The following is a 13,007-nucleotide window of genomic DNA, read 5'->3' as shown; positions in this document are numbered from 1 at the left end:
AAGGGCAGGAAAAAAAAAAAAAGAACCTGGGGATCAGAAGTCTAGTCCTGGTCCTGTAACTCATTCTGGTTTGTGAACTTGGAGTAGCAACATCCGGGTAATCCTGGGCATCAGTGTCTCCAACCTTGCAATAAGAATTTGGGCTGAGTGACCGCATTCCTAAACCCCCGCTCCCCACCCCCCAGCTCTAGGAGAGCAAGGTCTGTTAACACATGGAAAGGAGAGAACAGGAGAAAGGGCCCAGTGGGGCAGGAGGCTTGCTAGAAAAGCAGTATGACTACGGAGGTTGGTAGTAGTCATACTGCTCCTCTCCCATCAGTCTCTTCTCAAGAGCTATATACAACTAGATTCCCAAGCCTCTCCTCCAAGATCCCCTCCGACCAAGAGGTTGCTGCTCCTTCAGCCAGGACTCCGACACAGACAGGAATTGGGAGGCAGCCATAGGCCTCTACTATCCAAGGCCTGGCCTGGGTGGGTCAGCCATCTGGGACTTCTGCAGGCCAAGCTTGTCTGCAAGCAGCTCCAATCCCCTGCTTGGAACACACTGGAAATTCATTCATCACCCCCACTCCCACCCAGGCAGCAGAAGAGTTTGGAGCCCAGCTTAGCTGGCCTTCTGGAGGCAAATCCTATGGTCAAGGATTTCCACTCTGCTGTTGGGAAAGAAGCCTGGCAGGGAAGGTGGGATGGGCTGACCCTGATGACTCCAGAAGGTGGTGTTGTCTGTCTCTAACACTCTTGACACCCCCCCCCCCCCAACACACACACCATGGGTGCCCTCCTGTGGTCTGGAGAGGCTTTCCAGACCCAGGCAGGCCTTCATGTAAGCCAAGGCTGGCCTCAAACTCATTGAATGACCAAAAGTGACCTTGAACCCCTGTGCCTCCTGCCACCACCTCCCAAATGCTAGGAGTATAGATGTGCACCACCATGCCCTGTTTTATGCAGTGCTGTGGACCAAACCCAGAGCTCTGTGCATACATGCAGGCATTCTATCACCTGGAACATTTGAGATGAGGTCTCACACTGTAACTCAGGCTGACTTTGGATTGTATCAGTCTTCTTGACCCTGGCTCCAAAGTGTTGGCATTACAGGCATCGTGCTTGTAAAATTAGATCTAGGTACACAGACAATGTCTTCAGAACTGTTCTCTCTCCGTGTCTAAAATGGCTTCCATTATATTGCTCATTCTTTTCCTTTTTCTGTCTTTCTTTTCTTTTCTTTTTTTTTTCCCCCATGACAGACTTTCTCTGTGTCGCCCTGGCTGTCCTGGAATTAGCTTTGTAGATCAGGCTGGCCTTGGACTCAGAGATCCACCTGCCTCTGCCTCTCAGGTGCTGGGATTAAAGGAGTGTGCCACCATGTCCAGCTGTATCACCTATTCTTGTACTAAGTGATTACACTACTCCACCCCCAGATGAAGAACTGAACTTCCCTCACCTTGAGTCTCAGGTGGCCTCATGACTTCCATGCCGACAGCTTCTGCTCTTGGGTTCTTCAGTGTAGACCAGGGTTCTCAACCTTCCTGATGCTGCGACCCTTTAATACAGTTTCTCATGTTGCGGTGACCTCCCAACCATAAAATTATGGTCATTGCTACTTCATAACTGTAATTTTACTACTGTTATGAATCATAATATAGTATCTGTTTCCTGGTGGTCTTCGGCAACCCCTTTGGAGAGAAGTTATGGCCTACAGATTGAGAACCACTGCTCTAGGGAGATCAGCGGCTGTAAGAAGTCAAATCTGATTACCACGAGACCACTGTACTAGAGAGGTCTACTGCAGCAGTTCTTGTCAACAGCCCCACTGAGCCCAGCTCCCAGCTGTCACCACCAAGGCTGCAGACATGGGAGTGATGTTGTCTTGGATCCTCTTTACCAGCTCGCCCATCAGCAGAGTGTCATTAAGTGGTCTTAGTTAATGCCTCAAAGGACATAATTGGAACTGGTCCCAGTATCCATGTACACACCTGCACTCACATGCACATAGGCACTCACAGACATATACACACATACATATAGTTCAAAATAAAATGAATTCTAGGAGGCTGGAGAGATGGCCTAGCAGTTAAGAGCACTGACTGCTCTTTCAAAGGACCCCGGTTCAATTCCCAGCACCTACATGGCAGCTCACAACTGTCTGTAACTCCAAGATCTGACACCCTCACACAGACATACATTCAGGCAAAAACGCCAATGCACATAAAATAAAAACAAATAAAATTTTTAAATGCTTGGGCTTTGTAGTTTTAAAAAAATGAATTAAAAAAATGTAAGGGCCTAGCGAGGTGGCTCAGCAGTTAAGAGCACTTGTGTTCTTCCAAAGGACCCGGGTTTGATTCCCAGCTCTCACGTGGTGGCCCACCACTATTTTTTTTTTTTTTTTTTTGGTTTATTTATTTATTATGTATACAACATGTATGACTGCAGGCCAGAAGAGGGCACCAGAGCTCATTACGGATGGTTGTGAGCCACCATGTGGTTGCTGAGAATTGAACTCAGGACCTTTGGAAGAGCAGCCAGTGCTCTTAACCTCTGAGCCATGTCTCCAGCCTGCCCACCACTATCTTTAACTCCAGTCCCAGGAACTTGATGCCCTCTTCTGTCCTCTGAGGGCACCAAGCCTGCATGTGGCACACAGACATACATGCAGGCAAAACACTCGTCTACATGAAATAAAAGGTTTTAAAACTGTGGGGTTCTACAATTGGGGCTGGAGAGATGCCCAGTGATGAAGAGCGCTGGCTGCTCTTGCAGAGGACTGGGGTTCAGGTCCCAGCACCCCATCAGATGCTTCACGATACCCTCTTCTGGCCTCTTTGGGTACACACACACACACAGCATGCACTCACCCCAACATATAGACATACACCTATTAAATAAATAGGGAAAAGAAGCAAAAAAGCCTGAGTTGTTTATAAATCCCAAGAGTATTCCAAATGGAGGGAGGGAAGAACACATTGTCCAGTTGAGTCCTACATGAAATCTTGAGCTACAGAGTCTGCGGGGCATGATAAAATGGTTGTCACTTGGGTCATTTGTTCCACAGAGACAGAACCTGGAACAGATGGTGACTCCATATCGTCTCTCCCAAGTAGTTTCAAGACCCCTTCTTGCACATTTCAGATCTCCCAAGCAATCGTTCCATTAAAATGTCCTAGAAAAGAGAGCTGGAGAGAGAGAGATGGTTCAGAGTTAAGAGTGCTGGCTGCTTCCGTAGAGGACATGTGTTGGGTTCTCTCAGGCTCCTGTGTTTCTCCTGGTTTGTCTGCTCCCTGTGGAGAGACTCAGTCCTTCTCTGCATCTCTGTCAGTTAATCTTTCCCCAAACACACAGAGACACTTCCAAGAATACAGACTCAGACTCCAGATTTGTGAAATTCCCTCCTTGTCTATGGATAGTAGGGCTGGCCCCAGGTACCCATCCATTCCTCTGAGAGCCCCTCCTCACAGCCCCAAGCGAAGCCAATGGTCCCTTTCTGCCCCACAGTCCCTGAGCACTCCTCCAGAAGAACTGTAATCACAATCTACTGATGCTTTTCTTGCCTCCCCGCCCCATTCCCACTCTCCCCGTGGTGAGAGGCCCTACAGGAGAGAGTGTCCTTGCCTATTTTCCCATTCTTGGCCTTTTAGCACCCAGAAAGCTCTGACTGTGTGTAGAGTGGGCCTGGCCTCTCATACGCCCACTGAGATAGCCCATGGACCGTGGCCCACACTGCTGTGTTCTCTGCCCTCCCCAGAGTACACGGTAAAACAAACCTAACAGACCCACAGGCTTTCCTCAGGTCATCATGCCAGGGCCTTCCTCTGGCCCAGGAGAGGCTGGTGCTAGTCCTGAGGATGGAGATGGCCTGGGATACAGGGTGTGGGTGACCGCTAGTTGACTCCCTGCAGACCCCTGGGTCCTCAATAACAAGGATGTTCCCTCCTCTTCTCTGTACTTTCTGTCTCTGGCATGAATCTTGTTGGTGCCATTGGACTTTTAATATTTTCCATTCATGGCTGTTAGACAACATTTCACCTCAAAAATGCTTCCTCCCCCTCACCAAAGGGCGTGCCTTGCCAAAGAGGAACCCAGGATTGAACCAGTAGAGGTGACCTATCCACACTCTAGGCCTTGGAGTAGTCACAGCCTAGCCCTAGAAAAAGAGGTGACAGAAATGTCTTCCCAGCCAATGGAGTGAGTTCCCAGGCTGCCCGGGGCTTCACAATCCCATGAAAAACATAAGTTCTGTGACTCTGTTCTATCTGAGGCCACACCCCCACCCTTCGTCTATTCTCTGACCTTGGGCTGCATCGGTCTCCATAGTGCTTATCTTGCCTGGCACTTGTGAGGCCCTCAGACTACACGTCTGGGTCATCCAGGAGCTGTGAGGACTGGGAAGATAGCTCAGTCTGAAAAACGCTCTTCACAGGAGCCCCAGAACCTGATTTTGAATCCCACCCCCCCCCACACACACACACACAAAATGCCAAGTGTAATAGTGTATGTTTATCTTCCTAGCCCTGGGGAAGAAACAGGCAGATCCCAGGAGCTCACTAGCCAGTCTCACTGGCAAATTATAGGTCCCAGAGACCCTTTCTCAAAATATAAAGTGGATAGCTCCTGAGGAACAACACCCAAGGTTGACCTCTGGTTACCACATGCCTGCTCACACATGTGTATGTGCACAAGAACACACACACACACACACACACACACACACACACACACACACACACACTTAGTCTCTGGCCAGAAAAGCCCTGTCCAAGATGATTCTCTACTTCTAATTTGATGATCAAAGATACCTACCATACTACCCATTTCCTCCCATTTGTGCCCATACCTCAAGGAGGAAAGGCACATCGAGGGAGAGCGAGGGTCCCTATGGGTAAGCCCAGAATTCCCAAGTCAGCCTTGCCCATAGCAGATACCTGGGAGCCACTAGCTCCGTCCCAGGCCAGGCCAGGCGATCTCCTTCACCCAGGTCCTCTCTGGCCAGCACCCAGCTATCTGTGCAGCGGACCAATAGCCTCTACTCCCCTGGGACGGACTGTCAGCCGTGAGAGTGGGCTGTGTGATCAAGGCCACCCTGCCACCATCATCTTCCTCGTTGCCCTGGGAACTAATAGGTGCACTCACTAGAGGATTAAGTTTGGAGAAAGCTTGTTGCCTATGCCATGCAAGGAAGGATGACCCCACCAGTGGGGAAAGCTGATAGCAGCTTTTTTCCTCCTGAGGAGGGAGGGTCTGCAGGGGCCTTTCACAGCCCCGAGGAAGGAACTTAGCAGGAGAGCCAGGTTCTGCCTACTAGAAGCTCATCCTCTTCCTGGCCCAGAAGAGACCAGAGCCCTCAAGCTTTCTCGCTCACTTTCTCCGCTGCCAGGGAACAAGCCTAGGGCTAGAGACCCCACAAGAGGCTTGAGAGGTATGAATGCCTTCTTCAGAGGAAGCTCCTGGTTAAGGAGCAGGGAGCTTGCAGGAGAAGCCGCTCTTAAGGCTGCTTGCAGCTCTCCATCCCAAGCTTCTGGGCAATGAGGGATATTAGGTCCAAATTGGCCCCCAACCCACAGAATGGCAGCCTGGACTCAGCTCAGGCTAGACCCTGAAAAGATAAAAAGAGGATGGCTACGCTTACACTCATCAAGAACTGGTTCTGTGTGACAGGAAGAGCCCTACTTCCCTCCTCTCCCCTCTAGGCAAATGAGGCATCCAGTTCTTAGTAGCACACACCTTTAACACACGTGAAAGTCTGCAGGCTCGCCTCCAGGCTCTTCTGGCCACAAACCTTCCCTACCACTACTGGTACCCCCAGGCTGTTCCAGTTCACATATTCTCCTATGGTGCCTCCAGGTTTATTTTTCCTACCTAGGGCACACTGGAAGGCCAGCCCATTGGCAAGTGTGAGCACCAGAAAAGCTCCTGGCTTTAGAACAAGAAGGTGCAGAGGCTGGAGCGATAGCTCGGTTGGTAAAGTGCTGTCTCACAAGCCTGGGAACCTGAGTTTGACCCCCAGAATCCACATAAAAAGCCAGGCATGTCAGGGCATGCTTGTCATCCCAGAGAGGGTGAGATGGGAGGTGGAGACAGGCAGATGCCAGAAGCTTGCTGGCCAGTTAGCCTAGCCTACTTTGTGACATTCCAAACAGTGAGAGACCTTGTCTCTGACAAAAAAATGGAAGGTACTTAAACCAGGTGTGGTGGCACACACGTTTACTGCCAGCACTTGGGAGGCAGAAGCAGGCGAATCTCTGTGAGTTCAAGGCCAGCCTGATCTTCAAAGTGAGACCCTGTCTCAGAAAAACTGGAGGAGGAGGAGGAGGAGGGAGCAGTGGTGGTGGTACTAGGGAAATAACAACTGAAGCCGTCCTCTGACCTCAACAGCCGTGTGCACACACATGCGCAAATGCACCTGCTCCCATACATTCACCCACATGAAAACCCACGTTTTCACACATGCAAAACAAACAAAAGGTTCCTTCTTTCCTTCCTTCCCTCCTCTCCTCCCTCCTCCCTTCTTTCCCTTACTGAGAAGAGCCTTGGACATGCTAGGCAAGTACTCTACTACCAAGCTACATGCCTAGCCTTCAACCTTTGATTTTAGAAACAGGTTTCCACACTCCTGATCAGGCTGACTTTGAACTCACAATGCTCCTACCTTGGCCTCCCAGGTGCTGGGGTTATGAATGTGCGTAGCCACCCCCAACAACTGCTTTTTTCTACCTAATTTTTCTCCTTTGTGAGTTTGCAAAATATACATCTTTTTAAATTTTAATTGTATGTGTCTGTGTGAATGTGAAATGGAAATCAGACGACAACCTTGGAAGTCAATCCTACTCTTCTATCTTGTTTTAAGGTAGGGTCTCAGGGCCTGGTGGTGGAGCACACCTTCAATCCCAGTGCTCGAGGCAGAGGCAGGCGGATCTCAGTGAGTCTGAGGCCAGCCTGGGCTACAGAGTGAGTTCCAGGACAACCAAAGCTACATGGTGTGACCTTGTCTTAAAACCCCAACCCTCAGAAAAAAGAAAGATAGGGTCTCAGGACTGGGGAGATGGCTTATTGGTTAAGAACACTTGCTGCTCTTCCAGAGGACCTGGGTTCAATTCCCAGCACCCACATGGTGGATCACAACCATCTGTAACTCTAGTTCTAGGGGATCTGGTGCCCTTATTCTAGTCTCCATGGACATCAGGCATGCATACAATAAAAAATAAAATTAAATAAGTCTTTTTTTTAATGGTCTCTTTGATTTTTCACTGTGTAGGCCACACTAGCTGACCTGGAAGTTTCCAGGGATTCTCTTGTTTCTGCTTCCAATCTCGAAGTTTCTAACACATACATTTAGGAAGGACATGTTCAAACCACAGCACTCAGGTTTTTGGAGAGCCTGACTAGCATACTACCAGTTCTCACAAATTACTCCATCCCACAAGACCATGTAAATTCAAGTTCAAGGCTGGGTGGTGGTGGCACACGCCTTTAATCCCAGCATTCGGGAGGCAGAGGCAGGAGGCTCTGTGAGTTTGAGGCCAGCCTGGGCTACAAAGCAAGTTTCAGGACAGCCAGGGCTGTTACACAAAGAAACCCTGTTGTGGGGGGCCTGGGGAGTGGGAGGGTAGAAAGAAGGGGGGAAAATCTCATAATTTTTAACCATAGTAAAAATTAAAATTATAAAAATTTCCTTAAGGCAAAAGACAGTTTCATAGCTGAGATTGCTATGGGATTATAAATATTTTTGGCTTGAATATTTCTTGCCTCCTTGCCAGTTCAGGCCTATTTTTTACAGGTTTTTTTTCCCTTTTCTTTTATCCAGAATTATTTCCAGAAGGAAGTGGAACTCTGTTTCTTAACCTAAAAATTGAGATAATTGGACTAGAAAATAGTTCTTACTGTGTCTGGAGCACAGATTTTTCTGAGAATCTGATAAAAGATAGAACCCTCAGAAAAGAGCACATTTGAAAATGTGCACAATTGCTGCTGTCCTCCTGAGACTATTCTTGGACCCACATTAAAAGCACACAGTGAGGGAACACTTTTCTTTCTCTCTCTCTCTCTTTCTTTCTTTCTTTCTTTCTTCCTTCCTTCCTTCCTTCCTTCCTTTCTTTTCTTTTCTTTTCTTTTTCTTTTTTTTTTTTTTAAGACAGAGCCTTGTCTGTTTTTTAATTTGCTATATAGCTGAGGATGACCTGGAACTCCTGATCTTCCTGCTTCCACCTCCCACAGGCTGGGATCACAGGGCACCACCAAGCCTGGTGTATGCAGTGCTGGGAATCAAACCCAGGGCTTTGAACTCAGGGCTTCATGCAGGAGCTTAGAACTTTACTAAGTGAGCCTCAGAGGTAAGTTGTTTTGTTTTGTTGTGCTGTGTGTTTGAGACAGGGTTTCTCTGTATAGTCCTGGCTGTCCTGGAACTCTCTGTAGACCAGGCTGGCCTCGAACTCAGAGATCTACCTGCCTCTCCCTTCCGAGTGCTGGGATTACAGGCGTGTGCCACCACCGCCACTGGGCTTCAGAGTTAATGTTGATGCCACTGTGACTCCTGTTTTGAGCAGAGTTCTTCCTGCACTTCCCAAATCTCCAGTTCTCCTGGGGAAGGAGAAACGGAATCATCAGTTAAAACTAAGAAGAGCTCCAACACTGTAAACCAGACCCTCCACTTCTGTTCATTCCAAGTATTCACCGGAGGGAAGCATGCGAGTGCAGGCCTGCCATCCCAGTACTTGGGTGACTAAGGCAAGAGGATCCTGAGTTCAAGGCCAACCAAGGTTAACTAGACAAAACAGCAGAGTATTTACTAAACTCTATTCCCACTGACTACTGCTGCTGAACATATCATTCCTAAACTTAGTGACTTATATGATAATTGTTTGACTTTCGTGGTTCCAGGAGAAACAGGGCACAACTGGGCAGCCTCTGCTCAGACTCATATGACTGTAATTATATGGTGTCATGATTTATATGTGGTCTAATCACAATCATGTGCTAGAAGCTTAGTGCCAGTGTGAAGATGCTGATAATAGAACTGTTAGAAAGTGGGGCCTAATCAGAGGGGATTGGAGCATTGTCCTCGGCAGGGTTAATGTAGCTCTTACAGAATTTGAAAATCTTAGACTTTTAGGCTCAAAAACCATGAACTTAATCAACATCCTGTCTTTGTAAAGTATCCAGATTCCACTATTTTGTTTTAGCAATAGGAAATGGTCTAAGACCTAGAAGCATATTAAAGGCTTCTGCAGTTCATGCCCAGCAGTTGGTACTGACTATGGGCCAAGTTCTCATTGGACTTTTCTCAAGAACTTCCGTGGATCTCTGTGACCCGGGAATCCTCGTAGCATGGCAACTACCATTTGACTTTGTCTTTGGAGGAAAGGGGAGTTGTTGGTTCTTTTGTTCGTTTTTGTGAGTCTTGCTTTGTAGCCCAGGCTGGCCTTGAATTCATGGTAATTCTCCTTCCTCAGTTTAGTGCTGGTATAAAATGCATGTGCCGAGCCAGGCAGTGGTAGCACATGCCTTAAATCCCAGCACTCGGGAGGCAGAGCCAGGCGGATCTCTGTGAGTTCAAGGCCAGCCTGAGCTACCAAGTGAGTTCCAGGAAAGGCACAAAGCTACATAGAGAAACCCTGTCTCGAAAAACATAAATAAATAAATAAATAAATAAATAAATAAATAAATAAATAAAATAATAAAATGCATGTGCAACCAGACCCTGCTGGCAACTGTCTTTTGAAAGGGAACATCCAAAAAGAAAGCCGCCAGGAAGACAAGCTGTCTCTTGGGCCTGCCTCAGATGTTCCACAACGCTGATTCGCCACATCTGGTTAATTAGATACAAATGATTAGACCATCTCAGGCAGATAGATAGCTAGACAGACAGACAGACAGATATGTGCCCCAGGCTGAACTCAGACACCTGAGATCAAATGTTCTCTGCTGTAACATGCATAGCTGGATTATAAGCCAGTACCTGGCCATCCTGGGCAGCAAAGCAAAACCATGCCTCTTTAAATTTCATTTCATTTTATTTATTATTATGTGTATATGTGCATGGTTTAGGGGGGCACACATTTCATGATGCACATGTGGAAGTCACATGACAGCTTTATGGAGTGGGTTCTCTCATTTCACTTTTGTATGGGTTCTTCTGGGAATAACACTCAGACCACCAAGCTTGTACAAGTACTGAGCCATCTTTCAGGCCCTTAAATATTTGAAAATCAATATAAATATGCATTTTACAGTATTATGGAAGATAAGGCAGGAAGCCAGGAGGATTCTCATCATATATCTGTCTGGCCTCAGAAATCTACAGAAGAGAAATCTGAGCTGAGATCTGAGACTTTAGTGGACACTAACTTGGCGAAAAGGGTCAAAGAACTCTCTAGCATGAGGGAAAACTGGGTCAAGACACCAGGGCCAGGATGGATACTGGTCTGAGAGGCAGTTTGTGTCTGGAGACATCAAATAAAAGACAAGACACAGAGGTGCATGGGGGCCGCGGGGCTTTGCAGATCAGAGGAAGCTGCTGGAGACTCACATGTTGAAGAGTGATGGGAACAGATTTGCAATTTCAAGACCACTTTGGCTGCTGTGTGGATGGCCTGCTGCCAGATACTGAGTCAGGGCTGGGCAGAGTGAGAGGCTCCTGTCTGCAGCTACATCCCGACCCCATGAGGCTCTCCCACACAACTCAGGCCAGCTGCAGCCCCAGCCCTATATGTCTGGTCTGGGACGCCAGGCCCGGCTCTGTTTTCTTTTTTAGACAGGTCCTCACATAATAGAGACTGGGCCCAAACTCTTGATGTAGCTGAGGATGTTCCTGGACGTCTTATTCTCTTGTGTCCACTTCCTAAATGCTAGGATCACAAGTGTGCACCTCCATGCTCTGGGTGCAGGGGATTGAACCCAGGGCCTCATGCACATTAGGCAAGTCCTATACTAATTGAGCTGTATCCTTAGCCCTATCTTCTGATTTTGAAGCAGCTTTTTTTAGAGATATAGTTAGCATATAATTAATATTTCACATTGTACAATCTGTTAAATGTTGACATACACACACACACACACACACACACACACACACACACACACCCATTAGGTCATCAGTAAAACAAAAAAATGACACATCAATAAGTAAGTAACCAGGCCGTGATGGCACATATCTTTAATTTGAGCACTCGGGAGGCAGAGGCAACTGGATCTCCATGAGTTCGAGGCCAGCCTGGGCCAGAGTGAGTTCCAGGCTACACAGTGAAACCCTGTCTCAAAAAAAAAAAAAAAAAAGGTAAGCAGCTGGGGTGATAGCTCAGTGGTGAAGTGTTTGCCATACAAGCATAAGGACCTGAGTTCACAACCTGGCTCCTATTTAAAAGCTGAGTACAGTGGCACACATCTGCAATCTCAGCACTCAGAAGGCAGAGGCAGGAGGATCACTGGGTGTTCAAGGCCAGCCTGGTCTACATAAGTTCCAGGACTCAAAATTAAATTAAATAAAAAAAATAATAAAGTTGCAAACAATTGAGGAAGGCACTTGATATTGACCTCTGAACATAAACACACACACAAGAGGCAAACAACCCCTTAAAGTTTCCTCATGTGCGTGTGTGCATGTGTGTATTCGTGCATGTGCAACATTGACTTTATTGCGTTGCTTACAGGAGACCTCATGCTCCTTTGAAATCCAGCTCTTTCCCAACTCACTTCCTTCCCCCAAGCTTCCATGATCCACTTTAGGTCACTACAGATTAGTTTTTATTTAAAAGTTTGGTTTTTTGTTTGTTTGTTTGTTTTTTGTTTTTTCCGGGGCTGGAGAGATGGCTCAGAGGTTGAGAGCACTGGCTGTTCTTCCAGAGGTCCTGAGTTCGGTTCCCAGCACCCAAATGGTATCTCACAACCATCTGTAATGAGATCTGGCGCCCTCTTCTGCCTTGCAGGGATACATGCAAACAACACTGTACACATAATAAATAAATAAATCTTTAAAAGTTTTTTTTTTCCATTTTACATACCAGCCACAGTTTCCCTCCCTCCCCTTCTCTGACTCTCCCCCACCCCAACCCCCATCCACTCCTCAGAGAGGGTAAGGCCTCCCATGGGGAGTCAACAAAGTCTGGCATACCAAGTTGAGGCAGAACCAAGCCCCTCTCCCCACTGCATCAAGGCTGAGCAAGGCATCCCTCATAGGGAATGGACTCCAAAAAGTTAGTTCATGCAGTAGGGATAAATCCTGGTCCCACTGCCAGTGGCCCCACACACTGCCCAAGCCACACAACTGTCACCCACATTCAGAGGGCCTAGTTCGGTCCCATGCAGGTTCCCCAGCTGTCAGTGCAGAGTCCATGAGCTCCCACTAGTTTGGGTCAACTGTCTCTATGGTGATGATCCATCATGATCTTGACCCTTTTGCTCATATGATCCCTCTTCCCTCTCTTCGACTGGACTCCGGATGTATTCATTTTTATATGTATTCATTTTCTGAGGCTTCATGGTTGAGAGTCTGTCTCATCCATGTTCTTCACTCTATTCATGGCTGGTCCCTTTTCATGCTGAGGAATGTATCTCTATTTCTTTATGCATTCTTCCAACGATGATGCACACTGGGTTTCTGGGAACAGTCATGTACCTACAAGTCTTTGTGTGGACTTCTGCCATCATTTGGGTAAATACTTTCGTAGGTCTATGTTTAACTTCCTGAATGACTGTCAGGCTGTTTTCCAAAGTGTTGGTACTACTTACGTTCCCACTACCAGTGTCATAACTGAGTTGTGCCGGGGTCTGGGTAGCACTTGGCGTGGCCCCACTTTTTAAACTAAAAGAGCTGACAGACAGTTTTATTTCACATTTCCTGATACAAGTGAAAGCTGCCCCTCTTTTACCCCACACCTTCCCTCCAAAGCCATTGTCTCTGTTAGGAAGGGGTAGGTCTTCCTTGTCATACAGCTACAAGACTCTCGGGCTCAGCACAGTGACCTCATGGTGAAACAGAACAAGAAATTGAAAACTGACTGACTAGAGCCTTTCTGGTC

Source organism: Onychomys torridus, chromosome 7, assembly GCF_903995425.1.
Source record: "Onychomys torridus chromosome 7, mOncTor1.1, whole genome shotgun sequence".
NCBI classification, from domain to species: Eukaryota; Metazoa; Chordata; class Mammalia; order Rodentia; family Cricetidae; genus Onychomys; species Onychomys torridus.
The sequence above is the reverse complement of the archived record's forward strand: the minus strand, read 5'-3'. Positions refer to the sequence as shown.